At 32.3% G+C, this 15,473-nt stretch overlaps 1 protein-coding gene and 1 pseudogene across 1 annotated transcript in view; both read right to left on the reverse strand.

Moving 5' to 3' along the window:
• LOC134231162 (succinyl-CoA:3-ketoacid coenzyme A transferase 1, mitochondrial-like) overlaps positions 1 to 15,473 on the reverse strand; it is a 65,076-nt pseudogene that overhangs the window by 17,008 nt on the left and 32,595 nt on the right.
• The window catches only part of LOC134231236 (succinyl-CoA:3-ketoacid coenzyme A transferase 1, mitochondrial-like), a 44,235-nt gene that overhangs the window by 2,085 nt on the left and 26,677 nt on the right, over positions 1 to 15,473 (reverse strand). The gene's annotated exons all lie outside the window — the stretch shown is intronic.

The raw sequence follows: 15,473 nt of genomic DNA on the forward strand, positions 1-15,473 counted from the left end.
AAATATAGAGGATTATAATCAAACATAGTGAAATATAAAGGATTATAATCAAACATAGTGAATATAAAGGATTATCATAAAACACACACTGAAATATAAAGGATACAATCAAACACACACTGAAATAGAAAGGATTATAATCAAACATAGTGAAATATAAAGGATTATGATCAAACATAGTGAAATATAAAGAATTATACTCACACACACTGAAATATAAAGGATTATAATCAAACACACACTGAAATATAAAGGATTATAATCAAACACAAACAGAAATATAAAGGATTATAATTAAACACAAACTGAAATATTAAGGATTATAATCACACACACTGAAAAATAAAGGAATATAATCAAACACACACTCATATATAAAGTATTATAATCAAACACACTGAAATGTAAAGGAATATAATACAACACACACTGAAATATAAAGGATTATAGTACAACACACACTGAAATATAAAGGATTATAATCAAACACACTGAAATGTAAAGGATTATAATACAACACACACTGAAATATAAAGGATTATAATACAACACACACTGAAATATAAAGGATTATAATCAAACACACTGAAATGTAAAGGATTATAATACAACACACGATGAAATATAAAGGATTATAATCAAACACACTGAAATATAAAGGATTATAATCAAACACACTGAAATGTAAAGGATTATAATACAACACACACTGAAATATAAAGGATTATAATACAACACACTAAAATGATTAAAAATAAGCAACATTCACATTGACTGAATTTATATAACCAGGAATATCGAAAACTTTTAGATTGGCTGAAATTATTTGACCAGAGATATAAACAGCATTTACATTGGTTGAAAGTATTTGACAAGAAACTTAAACAACAATTGTCTACCATATATGCCATCATGGAATTCCAGAGCTGCCCGCTTTATGATTCTGTTTCTCATTTCCGCGGCCTTGTCATTTGTCTCTGGTTCCTCTTTTCCTTCCGTCCGCGTTTTCAGTCTCTGTAAGGAAGAGAATTCAGTTGAAAGACAGAAGATTATTCATCAGATTCTCTACTGTCAAGATTATACACTGTTGTGAGTTAATCCCTTCAAGTAAGTTTGGCCAATATTTTAAATTTGTACGTGTATGATCTGTATCTGCCTTTGTTTTGATTCGAATTCATGGTTAAACTCTCTTATAGTAAAGTGTTTAGAATGAAGATTTGATTAGTTGTTATCTTTTTATATAATTCGTTTGTAATATATTTATCAACTACAAGGAATGAAAATCATTTTTACTGTTTATGTTTACTTCTTTCACTTTTTACTGTTTATTTATACCTCTGTCTTCTTTTACTGATAATTTGTAACTCTATCCTCTTTTTGCTGTTTATTAATATCCCTATCCTCTTTTTATGATTTATTTTATCTGTATCCTCTTTTTACTGTTTATTTATACCTCTATCATCTTTCTATGATTTATTTTACTTCTATCCTCTTTTTACTGTTGATTTTTACCTCTATCCTCTATTCGTAGCTGGGTCTGTTGATGACTCTCTGTACGTACACATGTGGTATGTGGACGTCCTCTGTTGAAATTTCTCTGACTTCCACTAATTCCTCTATTTCCGCTATCGTGATCCGCCCGACCTTACACATCGGGGGATTAAAGTTACGAGCTGTCTTTCTACAAACAGAAAATATCTTATTTATAGAACATCTCCACTGAATGACAAATTGAGGATCTTTATCGTACAAAGGTCATTTATATCAATAGCTACCAGTTATTTTAAAAAGGGCAAAATTAGTCATGGTAAAAATTCCCTTGTTTTCATTTCCTGAGTTTCCTTCTTTGAACAAAAGTATAAAAAAGTAGATATTTTGTCTATTGTTCAGAATACGTTTTCTTGATGGTGAATATTTAACTTTAACTGGTTACAGAGTAAAGATATGCATTCAAGTCAAGAATATTTTTTATGCACTTGTTCAGATTTATCTCCAATTTCCTTAAATAACATATCTAGTTTTTATAAAAAAGCACTCATCGCATACAGCGAATTTCAGTCAAAATTTGGCAAATTGGCAATAAACTTATACAATTCCAAGGGAAAAGCCTATATGTGGACTCATTTATTAAAAGCGGTTTATTAAGAATTAAAGACATTTGGAATGATGCGGAAAATTGTTTTAAATTTAACGACACCATTTTTAATAAATTAGTAGACAAAAGATGTTGGATATTTGAATATAGTAAAATAAAATCAGCCATTCCTAAACTGTTTTATCCAATACTGAAAAGAAACAGCTCAGTATCAAATAGCGAAACAAAACTCCCTTATAAATTGAATAATAATTTACTCATAAAAAGAGATACTAATAAAGTGGTAACCTTTGAATATATCAAGTTAAAGAACATAGAAAAAATATTAAACAAGGCAATAATTCCAAAATGTCAAGAAAAATGGGAAAATATTTATCAAAATAACATACAGTGGAACTTAGTTTGGGACAGTATTTTAAAAATGAAAGTTAAAAATAAAATTCAAGAATTCCAATGGAAATGCGTGCAAAATATATTGTATACTGAAGATAAATTATGTAAAATAGGACTATCCAATGGTTTATGCAACCTATGTAAAAATCATAAATAAAATCAACAACACCTCTTTTTCCATTGCACAAAAGTGAAAACAACACTCAAATTACTAGAAGATATAATTGAAAATGTGCTGCAACTAAATGGAACTTTAAAAATTGACGAACAAACAATAACATTAGGCTACTTGAAGGAACCGCAAACCCAAAGAAACGTTGTTAACATTTTAATATGTGTTTATAAATGGATCACATGGAAAACAAGAAATAAAATTAAATATGAGAATTTAAAAATAACTGACTTCAGTATTAAAAATGCATTCAAAAATGAAATGAAATCGAATTTTTCACTATTACAATCACATGAATTGACAAATTTCAAAGAGAAAATTAATCATGTATTTCAAAATTCCTTGTGATTCTAATACTAGTTATAGTATTGGTAGTATATGCTGCCGATAAACTATATATACATGTATTCACATTTTAAATCCACTATAAGACATACTAGTTTTTGTTTGCTATGCTATTTTTCATGTAACTGGAAACTTTATGTTTAAAATATGATTCAAACTATCTATGTGAGGAAAAAATATTCATGTATTAGTAAAATTTATTCATTCTGATGTGTTTTTATAATCTAATTTTATTATCACAAAATTCAGCATATTGATTCTGTTTTTAAGATGTAAAACATAAAGAGACCAGTATTTTAGGGTGACCTGGCCCTAAATATTCTGTTCAAATATTGGAAATACATTATATAATACTATACCGATCCAGGGAGCTCCTGGCATCCCTGGTGAAGTATTACCAGAGGGCTTCTGCGGAAGTTTTGTCTCACTGTTATGTTGTACATTATTGAATAAATGATTTGAAAAAAAAATATTTAAATTAAAGCATGTCTACGATACCTATGCATCTTGTTAAACTTTAGAAGAGTTTGAAAAATTTACCCAACTATAAAAGTTCCTAAATTTTTTCACTTATATTTACTAATTTCAATGAGTTGTTTGTGTGGCGCAGTGGTAAGAGCTTCTGCTCTAGAGTCGCGGGGTAAAGATTTAATCCTTACGTCGCATGATCGAATCCCACTGTGGGACGTCGAGAATGGTTCTTCGTAAGAGACCGTATAAACTGAGGTCCCGTGTCGCAGTAGGTGCAAGCACGAAAAAGATCCCTCACTGCTCAATGACCATAAGTGCCGAGCATATGTCAGAATTTGTAGTACACCGGCAAATGGTGACCTTTCCACATGCTTTAAAAATTCTTTTGAAGATCGTTAATCAACAAAAAACTATCTTCAATGGGAATTCATATTTTAGCATCTTCCATCTTCTATGGTTGTTCATTTGGATTGTGTGCTACTGATAGAAATAAAAGCTGCCTATTTTTTTAAATTTAAATATCTTGTTTATGAAATCATAAATACACATATGTCGCACCGCTTCGAGGGTGACTTACCAGAGTATTTCCCCGAAGGAAAGTCCTGGAGTGTTTTGTCATTCGACTCCAACACAATTAAATTTGCATTAGTTTAATTCGCATGAGTCTATTTTGCTTTAATTTACGGTAAGTATTAATTTCTCTGTTAAACAGGAAGAAGGATATGGAGATAACGAACAGTATTCAATATCAAAGTCAATAAAACAATACAAAATAGGAGCAGAGCAAACACGGACCTCCAAAATATTAGAGCTGGGATCAGGTGCCATGGAGAAGTGAGCATCCCCTGCTGATCGGTCACACCCGCCGTGTGCTCCTTGTCATGATCCGGAAATAACGGAAAAATCCGTTGTCAATTCAGTGGATAAATAATGGACTTACAATTAAGATGAAAAACGTCAGTCAACGTTTGACTCAATGATAATATACAATTATTGACTTTTACTGAGGTCTACTCGTGACTATACAGACCTGGTCAGGTATTGGTTGACCGAGGTCGGAGGCCGAGGTTAACCAATACCTGACCAGGTCTGCATAGTCACGAGTAGACCGAATTCAAAAGTCAATAGCCGTTTTATTATGTGATCAGGAATTTTACAACACGTACTTCTGACACTTTAAATCTTGTCTCCATCAAATTAAAACACCCGACCTATCTAATTATCAGCTAGTAGTTACAAATTGAAAAAAAATATTAAACAATAAATACTCAACCATTTACTTTCAACAGCGTTTAATCTCCTTGGTACTGGCGTCTGACGTGTTTACGCAATCTGATTGGTCGAAAAAACTGTAAGCAAATCTATGGTTGGTCATGAGGGAAAATACGAATGAACCTCCCAGAACGTCATATGAGGTGAACTCATTCTGAGATACATCTCAGAAAAAGGCGTCTAGACCAATCAGAGAGCACCAAAATTCCTGATCATTTAATAAATTGTATTTGCTGCTAAGGTTATTGTATAGAACGTACGAATGATGACTTTAAACGACACTGCTGATGTTCTTGTTTCATCAACTTGCTTGTCAAAAATTTACCTCGTTTTAGAAATTGTACATATATAGAGCATGCTTTTGCGAATCGAATTCACTGAGATATATACGCACCGTATAATCGTGCAGGTGATGAAGGTATATTGCTGCATAAGTAAGGGAAGTTGACGATAGAAAATTAATTTTAAAGCCATCACTTTTATATCAAATGGCTTGGTTGTTAGATTACCATTAACGTCTGTTTCAAGTAAAATATCCAAGTATGAAACAGATGTGTCAGACTCTGTGGTATCTTTTATCTTAAGCTCACCAGGATATATCGTATCGATGTATGAATGGAAATTACCATTGTTAATTAGCAGGGGCAATAGTTGTCTTTGTGTTCTTTGACCTATTCCCACCTCCTTTGTAGGCTCTGCTCATTAATTGTATTGTTTTAATAAATTTTTGAGAATGATCACTGTTCGTCGTTTTGACATATTTTATCATGATAATTTTACCATTTACATTTATACAGGTAACTTCATCTTCTGAAGGAAAAAAACATTGGAGCACCCCTTTCAAAATTTATCAGTGAGTACAGTCTCTGTACTTATCAAATAAAAAGTCTTAATCTAAAGGATAACCCAGGATACTGGTATTCTACTTTGATGTTTAATTTGTTTTAAAATCATCAGGTATTTGATCTTTTATACCTTTATCAAAGCTTTCAAGATTTTAAAATAATTATTTTTCAACTTTTTATTTTCAGTCCATAAACAAAATATTACATGCATTTCTTTAAGATTTTCATTGAAATTCATCTCATAAAAATTGTCTTTTATAAATGTCTTACTGTGATAGATAACTAAAATGACTATCATAGAAATGTAATTATGAATTAAAACGAAGTAGATGGGTTTGTCTATATTAAGTATAGTACTGAGTACCTGAAATTTTTCAGATCTTACCTTTCGACATGGACTCCATCAGAACATCACAAATGTAAGTTTTAAGGAGACAAATATATGTTTAAAAATTTTTCTGAATAACACTTTCTGAATCGGTTTTTTAGGTCTTGAAAAATTAATGATAACCTGAGAGCAAATGATGCCTATAAAGCTTTTTAATAAAAATAAATAAGAGGCCCATGGGTCACAACACTCATCGTATCCACTTTGGGTCTACTATTGATAAATGACGATTTAATTTTTTTTTCCTACTGAAAAAATTTGACTCTCTATTAATCCCATCTTAGACCAAAGGAATTATGATTTAACCAACTTATAAATCAATAAGACATGAGGATATATTTCAATATCCGCATTACTTAAACGGCTTGCTATTCTCGAGAAGAAAGGTTTTCATTGTAGAATAAAGCTAAAAAGGAAGAGGAAGTGTTTGTTCTTTTACATAAGACAAAAGAAACAGTAATTCATTTAATGTTATAAATAAAAAAATGATTAACCATAATGAAATTATTACTATGAAGGGAGATTGATATTATTAAATTCGTAAGTTCAATCTGACGCAACTGCATTCGTAGAAAGCACTTACGAAATTTCGTGTATTAAACTGACAAATCAAGTCCCTCTTTGATTGGTTAATAGATAAATTCCATGTTAGATGTAATGGTAATGATATATACTGTTAAAGTGTTTCCATTATACAACACACGTACTTGCTGACCTTGTAGTTTTATACTGGGAAAGTTCTGATACTGAGTATTTCATTCATTCTTGTAATTTTTAAATGCCATGCCTTAGCCATCTGAATTAAGTTTGATCTTGCTTGTCTTACTGTATGTAAATAATGAAAATAAAAGCATTCAAAGAACGGCTATATAGTGCCTTCAAATAAATCTAGAAATTCGGACAATAAAAACAGAAATAAAACAAATCCAGAATTGTAAAACAAAAATGTGGAAAATCACAGTTATTGAAAAAAAGGCCACCTTACGGAGAAAAATGTCACAAATGTTAAAACCCGAATCATAACGCAAAAAAGTGCTGATCTAAGAAGACAAGAAATAAGGAAATTGATTGTGGTGACCCAGAATTTTATTGCGACAGTGAATTTGGGATAGAGAATGTGGAAGATACACACGACACGTGAAAAAAGTGAACCAGACGACTCTAAAAGTAGAAATCTCAAATGTAATTCTCAAAATTGACACAGATGTTCAGTTTAACATTATTCCAAAGAACATGTGCTATAAATTGGGAATACGGAAATTACAGCAATCGAAAGCAAACCTTGTGTCATACACCGGTCACAAATTAAAAATGTCTGGAGAAATTCTGTGCTCAGTACAGCACAAAAATAAATATTATGCGCTGCAGTTTCACGTTGTATCAGGAAAAGTAGACCCCATACTAGGATTGCATTGAGTTGGGAAATAAACATCCTGAAACTGAGACAGTAAACGAATCTAGGACTGCAGAAGAAATTATCCGAGATTTATCCGAGAGATCTCAGCTGAGTTCTCATAAAATTGTCCCGCAAGTTGTTCATGCATTGAGAAAAGTATCCTACAAAATGCGCAAAAGATTAACAGAGGAACTGGACAGAATGGAGTCCTTAAATGTTACAGAAAAGGTAAATGAACCACCAGAATTGGTTAACTCACTGGTCATGGTATAAAAAACCGAAAAGGTTAAGAATCTCTCTGGATCTCCTGATCTCAACAATGCAATTAAAAGAGAACATTACCCAATGAAAGCCGTTGTCGATATCACACAACAGGTTGCAGGGGCTAAAAAATTCCCATGGGTACCAATTGCGCTTCGTTATTAGCAGACTTATTTTGTAATCATATAAAGCAGAATTTATGAAAAATCTTATGCGTGAAAAGAAGAAAACATTTGCTGTGGCCTTCAACTCGACATTTAGCTATATCGGCGACATACTGTCATTTAACAATGGTAATTTCCATTCGTATGTCGATAAGATATATCTTCGTAAGCTTGAGATAAAAGATACCACAGAGTCTAACACATCTGTTTCATACTTGGATATTTTACTTGAAAAAGACACTAATCGTAATCTAACAACCAATTCTATGATAAACGTGATGACTTTTACTTTTCTATCGTCAACTCCCCTTACCTATGCAGCAATATATCATCATCACCTGCATATGGAGTTTACATATCTCAGTTGATTCGATACGCTAGAGTATGCTCTACGTATGAACACTTTCTAACACGAGGTAAATCATTGACAAGCAAGTTGATGAAACAAGAATATAAGCAGTCTCGCTTAAAAACATCATTTCGTAATTTCTGTGGTCGATACCAAGACCTTGTCAGCAAATACAATTTGTCATTGAGTCAAATGCTGGCTGACGTTTTTCATACCAATTGCTAGAAATTATTTATACACTGAATGAATTGACGATGGATTTTTCCGTCATTTCCCGATCATGACAAGGAGTACATGGCGGGTGTGACCGGTAGGCATGGGATGCTCACTCCTCCATGGCTTCTTATCCCATCTCTGATGTTTTGGAGATCTGAGTTTGCTCTGCTCCTATTTTATATTGTTTCATGGACTTTGATATTGAATGCTATTCGTCATTTTCGTATCCTTCATTCAGTACTTTGGATGCATCGTCTGGATTTTGGGGTATTGTACTTGATAGGAAAGTTCGAAGCTACCGACCTTTAATACGCCGTTTAGGAGGTATCATTACAAACGATAGAGATACTCCAAAAGAGTATGTCTGAAATCTTTGAAAAAAATTGAGGGATGTGATTTCACAATAATTTATTTTTTGTTGTAACATATCATTTGATTGGGTAAATAATTTTATCCATTTTGTAGAATATACTCTTCAGTACTCCAGTAATTAACTACGAAGAAATAACACTTTTTGTAGACGCATCATCAACAAGAACAGGAACCAACATCTTACAAAATGGACAACCAATTACCTACGCTTCTAGATCATTAAACATATCGAGTCGTAATTGTGAACAGATAGAAAAAGAACTGCTAGCGATTGTGTTTGCTTACAAGAAATTTCATCAATGCATATATAGCTCAACGCATTTGTAAACTCACATGCTTTTTCGCACAAATTAAGGTCACATTGTTATAATGCAATATTATGTAACTTGACAACTAAATATATTTATAAAATGATTTACAATTTAATTTTGATCATATTCCAATACTTTAAACAAAATCCACACATAATAATTGGTCGTATTTTTGTGTGCTCTTGCATGATATATTTATTATGTGAGTTTCCTAATGGTAATGGCTTTTGGTCAAATGCAACCGTCTTTGTATCCATTCATTTTAAAGCCTACTTCTGGATTGCCTTAATAAAGAAACAGTGCAGCTCCTGTAACTTAATTCGGTATTCTCTATACATTAATATGACATTAAAGCGCATGGTGATAGAAGTATTTCGCATCTGTTCAACTGCTATCCATGTTTTAAAAAAGCATTTTTTCAGGTTCACTTCCTAAAATCTAGCATCGTGAGAGATACCTTCCAATGCAAAATTTCAGAGTTGTAGACCATAAATGTAAAAAAAAAATTCTCTTCAATGTTTACAATTTACTATGTTAAAAGCTAAACAATAATTTATTATCCTTTCCTCTCACATGATTTCTTTATGCAGTTTTGTCACTTTCCGGCGCTGCATTTCGACAAAACCAAGACAAGTATGGAAAATGTGCAAATGTACAAGTGTGTAAAAAGTACCTAGAAAAACACTCATCTGTAAGAAGTCAATTTGCATATTTCAACCAAATAGTATCACAGAAAGATCGTTTAATTATTTTGTAAATACCTATAATAGAATCATTAACATTTAACATCATACAATTTATAAACAAATTCCCTTTTAGAACATTTGACTTTTAAAACTTAAGATAATGATTTTAGGGAATATGCACCTTTAACATAAAATACTAAATAATATAAGTCTTATGTTTCGTACTGAATCTCGACAACTTTAAGTTTCATTGCAAGAAAAATGTTACTTTAATTTGTGCGAAAAACAATGTGGGTTTAAAAAGTGCGTTGGGCTGTATGGCAGTAAAGTAGAGAGTGACCACAAACCCGGCCCTTGAGAAGTTGTTCAAGAAAAAGTTATCATCGGCGCCACCGTGCATTCAGCCTATGATGATTAAGGAACAGCCATACGATCTGTAAATAAATGTAAATAAATGTCAAATACAAACCTGGAAAATATCTGTACATTGTGGATACCTTAAGCCAAGCAAGTGGAGAATTAGAATCAGATCATAGTGATAAGGATAAATTCGAAATGATTGCTGTTCGCTACTTGATTGCTACTTGCCAATATTGGACAAAAAGGTAAAGGATTTGGCAGCAGTATTGACGAAAGATAATGAAATGAACATGATGAACACTTTAAAGAAAGTAATTATTGAAGGCTGACCAGATGATCGATATTACAGAATGCAACTATTTCTTATAGAAATACTTGAATTTAAGAGATTATTGTTTACAATGGAATTGTCAAAAAAGGTCGAAGACTTGTCAAACTCTTTTGAATAAGAAGTGACATCCTAAATCAACTGAATTATGGAGATATAGGTGCCGAGAAATGCAGTCGTCGAGCCAGAGAAGTTGTGTTCTGGATAGGAATTAATTCAGACATAGACTAGAAGGTTGCACGTGCAGAGTGTGCAACAAATACAAGATAGACAAACCAAACAACCGCTGAAACATTACCCGATACCACTTAGACCATGGCAGAAAATTGGACTCGACCTGTTTGAGCTAAAAAAAAATAGTTTCTCACTCTGGTAAATTATTTTTCAAAATTCTTTGAAATATGTGACCTGCAGAGCACAAATAGTTCCAGCATCATAAACGAACTAAAACCAATATTTGCTTGCCCCCAGATACCAAAGGAATAGATAAGTGACAATGCCCCGAATCTCGTCATTGACGAATTCCGGATTTTTGCTGCGGAATATTGATTAAAGCAAACAATGTAGCGCCGCATTACCTACAGAGTAATGGCATGGTGGAGCGTAAACTCCAGAACGTTTGAAATATCCTAAATATCCAAAAGAGGTTGTGGTAAAGATGTTGTGGTGCTTGAACCTCTAATTGAAATTATTTTTTCATCAAACTCTTGTTAATTTAATTAGATTTTGCTAATTAGGCATATAATATGTGTAATTTTGTAAATTATAATCTTAAAAGAATATGTAATGATATACCGGGTATACTGTTTATTGGATCTGATGTGTTCCAATTATAGACCATACTTGTTTGCTAACCTTGCAAATTTATGCTGGGAAAGTTCAGATATTTTATTCATTCTTGTAATTTTTTTTGCCATGCCTTTGTCATCTGAATTAAGTCTGAGCTTGCTTGTCCTATTGTATGTACAAAGCCTAAATAAAAGCATTCGTGAAACGGCTATGTGGTGCCTTCATTTTAAATAAAGTAAAATTACAACAATTTGAATTTTTTTCCTCATATAGAGATGTAACTAAGTAATGGTATAGTAATTCAAATCTGGCAATATGGGCCCTGGACTCAAGTTTCTTTTTTTCTGGTGCATTAACTTTAGAGAAGTGGATTTTGAAAATGACCCCACCACATTTTCACGATTACTTCAGCAAGGTTCTCCGTGGGTAATTTAAAGTGGTGGCACAGTATACAAAAATCAATGCAACAATACCACCACAGAAAATTATTTCACCAAAATATAAAGGTCATCGTTAATCAGGAATATAAATGTAAATACTGTATACAGGGTTAATTTCTTCATTCGCTTAATTTTCACCAATTTAATCTTGCAAATAATTTTGACCTGTCTTAGATTCGTCCAGTCACAAATTTGTATAAAAAATATACTGTTTTCTTTAAGTCCACCCCGTTTGAAATTCTCCCAACCGAGGTTAACGCGAAAAGATCGAAAATAAAACGGGGGCAAACATGTCCCTGTATAAAGTATTCAAATCAAACTCTAAACTAGAAATATGTCAAAAGGATATGAATTGCTTATAAGAAATGAAGCATGAAAATTTGTATAAGGTTAATGACATTTGATGAAATAATGTTGCATTTTATACACAATCAATAGTAATGCGAAAAAGTCATTGGAAAGGTCAAGGTAAAACAGAATTGAACACAGTTTATCAATTTTCACCAGTTAAAAAAGAGAAAATATCAAAGAGTGATCGATCTAAAAAAAAATCAATAAACGATACAAATATGTGAAGAAGGCATAAAACATGGATCTAAGAAAATTCAAGAGGTGGGATAAGGTACGTAAGGAAGGACATGGAGATAACAAACAATATTTAATACCAGGGTTCTCCATCATTTCAGATTTAACTGTGGGGCAAAATTAACGCAAAATGCTAATATTCGAGGTCAATTTGCGATTGAATTTGCGAAGGAGCCACGAAATGAGTTTCAAAAACACAGACCCCTTGATTCAGTAGTTCTAAACAAAAATGACGTTTATAACATGTACACGGCAAATACTCATTTCAATAATAACTGAAAAATAAATAAATTGATATAGAATAAATATTCTGCAAAACATAAATTAGTATGTTTCCAAAATACATTTACATATGTTTATTGTGAAAAAAAGACACATAATACAAAAACAACAAAAACACCCAAACACATAGGGACTTATGATGAAATAAATATTTGCTTATAGAAGATAAGATTAACAGTACCAATAGTATCACGTTTTAAGCATTTAACTCTTCCGTGTTTATTGAAGCACAGAGGAAATTCTGGTAGGTCACACAACACGCTAAAATTCTATACATTTCAATGAATGGTCTGAAGGCAAAAGCATCTTTAAATTCGTAGTTTTCAAACACTTTTTACATTCAGTTTAGAGAAATAATATTTTCGTTGACATATTGCTAATTTTAAAACAAAACAAAATTATACATACAATACACATACGATATTTTTCCCGCAGTGTCAATGCAATTCTAGAGACGAGGTTATCTTATTAATAAGCATTTTTAGAACTACTGTATTAATAGATCAAAGCATAAATTAATTGACATTTAAAATTTTCACCATCGTGATAGTGTGATAAAATGGCTTGTCTCTTTTCATTTATGTGTCCTGTGAGGTCTAGAGAAGATAATTGATTGTGCAGACAAAACAATTGGACCTAATAGTAAATTAGCCATGTTAACAGTAAATTACAAGAAACTGAAAAACGGTACAATAATTTAGAAGTTTGTTCATTTGAATAACTTTATAAATTTGTATATTCTTTATCGTGTTGACGACGAAAATCTTACTGTGGCGCTAATATTTTTACTGTGACGGAACTGTGGCGCTGATTTTTTAACTGTGGCGCTAAAGAATCCTGAATACATGTATCAAAGTCCTTAAAACAATACGGGAGCAGAGCAAAACAGGAACAGGAGCAGACCAAACACGGAACTCCGAAACATCAGAGGTGAGATTAGGTGCCATGGAGGAGTGAGCATCCCCTTTAGACCGGTCACACCCGCCTCAAAAACGGACACACCCTCGTGAACCCTATGTATTGATCATGTAGATGGAACATTCCATAGTCAAATTCAGAAGAAAAAAAGCATAGCAATTGGTGTGAAACAAGTCAGCAAAAACACACCTAAATAAAAGGTCAATTATTTTGACAAAAAGGTCAAATTAACATCTATAGAATTAACACAAACCGACTTTAAACAGGTTTGTTGAAATCTCTTGACATCAACATATCTATCAGTAGCCTAGTCGGTTTAAAAATTTAGAATACTCGGAGAATGTTTTGAGTATAAAATAAGTTGGAAGACATAAACACCATATATAGATGATAACAAAATATTATTGAATAAATAAGAAATTTGACAATGAAAAAGAAATTTTCTGAAAATTAATTGTGAGTAGGCCCTTCCTTGTAAGTTGTCGTCTGTAGTCCGTAAAGCATTAAAGTAAGCAAAAGATGTGTCAGTCTCTGTTGTGTTTTCTGGAAAGACATTTATATTCATTAAAAGGGAATGATAACATACATGTATCATATACAGTCAATCTTGAATTAACCCTAATTAGGGTTCATTTTTTGGCATGTACTGTACAATTAGATGGATGAAAAGAGACAACGCAAATATTTTCACACTTCCTGGTACTTTCAAACTAAATATTTTGGACTAATACCTTGAGTTCTATAGATACCATGTCCTAAAACTGTGTCGATGCTGTGAGCCATAAATTTTATCTTCTGCTTCATATCTGGATATTTTGCTTGAAAAAGACACTAATGGTAATCTAACAACCAAACTATATGATAAACGTGATGACTTTTACTTTTCTATCGTCAACTTCCCTTACTTATGCAGAAATATCATCACCTGCATACGGAGTATATATATTTTAGTTGATTCGATACGCAAGAGCATGCTCTACGTATGAACAATTTCAAAAACGGGGTAAATTATTGACAAGCAAGTTGATGAAACAAGAATATCAGCAGTCTCGTTTAAAGTCATTATTTCGTAAGTTCTATGGTCGATACAATGACCTTGTCAGCAAAAACAATTTATCATTGAGTCACATGCTGACTGACGTTTTTCATACCAATTGTTTTCCATTATTTAGACACTGAATTGACGACGGACTTTTTCCGTTTTTTCCTGATCATGACAAGGAGCACACGGCGGGTGTGACCGCTCGGCAGGGGATGCTCAATCCTCCATGGCACCTGATTCCAACTCTTATGTTTCGGGGATCAGTGTTTGATCTGCTCTCATTTTGTATTGTTTTATGGTCTTTGAGATTGAATACTGTTCGTTATCTCCATATCCTTTCATTTAAATGTTTTCCATGTACTAAAAATCACTTTAATTTCATGACCGTTTTTTTTTTTACGAGAAAGGTGTTTGGTATTTATAAGAGAAACACACATTTTCACGAATTGTGGTTATTTTCATTTTGGTTATTCTTCTATGCAAATACAAATTTTGAGCTTAGTATTTTATCGAAGAATAAAATTTCGCCAAGAGTCATGCAAAATTACAAGAAGAAAATAAAGATTTTTACAGTGTTGATAAATGCTGAAAATTAACCACATATAAATTGAAACGAAGTTTTATCAAATTAAGCCTCTTAATTTTGGAATTATGTAGATATTGCCTTTATACTTAGTATTCTAAACAGGTCATATGGACCTCTTTTTTGCTTGACACACTCCGAAAACTCAAAATGCACTACCTGACAAAGTTTTATCATTCTAAACCAATTAGGTTTTGAAATATCTAAATAAGGCAAAAAATTCCAGAAGATGGTCATCGTGACTTTTTTGGTTGACACACTCTGATGTCTTAGGATGCATTAAATGACAAGGTTTTATGATCAAAGACTTCAATGTGTCCAACGTATGTCTCGGAAACAATTTGAGCAAAAATAGCTGAAAATTTCGAAAAGGAGGTCACGGTCACCTTCTTTTTGATAAACGTGTCTCA

The sequence above is a fragment of the Saccostrea cucullata genome, unplaced genomic scaffold (assembly GCF_032062105.1).
Source record: "Saccostrea cucullata isolate Sc308-1 unplaced genomic scaffold, CSIRO_AGI_Scuc_v1 ctg3825, whole genome shotgun sequence".
Classification (NCBI taxonomy): Eukaryota; Metazoa; Mollusca; class Bivalvia; order Ostreida; family Ostreidae; genus Saccostrea; species Saccostrea cuccullata.